The sequence below is a fragment of the Penaeus monodon genome, chromosome 19 (assembly GCF_015228065.2).
Source record: "Penaeus monodon isolate SGIC_2016 chromosome 19, NSTDA_Pmon_1, whole genome shotgun sequence".
Classification (NCBI taxonomy): Eukaryota; Metazoa; Arthropoda; class Malacostraca; order Decapoda; family Penaeidae; genus Penaeus; species Penaeus monodon.
In genome coordinates this window covers 20,998,595-20,999,052 of record NC_051404.1, presented here as the reverse complement: position 1 = coordinate 20,999,052, position 458 = coordinate 20,998,595, and positions in this window count along the sequence as shown.

Genomic DNA, 458 nt, shown 5'->3' with positions numbered 1-458 from the left:
AATTTTAGCTCGCACTCAACTAACAAGTGGATTCCCTGGAAGTAGGGGCTCTTGATTACATGCTATCTCGAGGGAACATTCTGTGTTAATCAAGGATAAATTTGAATTCAAATTGAACCTTTAACTGAGAAAGAGAGGAGGAGAACCAAAGAATAAAACATTTTTATTTGTTTCTCTTCTCTCTCCTGTGCTTCTTCTTGTGTTTAATCTCTTTTCCTCGCGCTTTTCTTTACTACAAAAAACAAAATTCCCCTTTCCAAACAGCCGTTTCCCTTTTTCCCTCCCCAAACTCCTTCTATCCTAAGCCAGTCGACGAAAGAAAAACCTATTGTTTTTTCTCCCGGCTTCCAGTTCGTTCTTTGAGGCCCAAAGCAGTTACCGAAGACCGTAACGTTGTAATATTGCAACGTCTTTCCTCCAGGTCCCAATTTTCCCCGCACTTGCCGGCCAGAAACGAA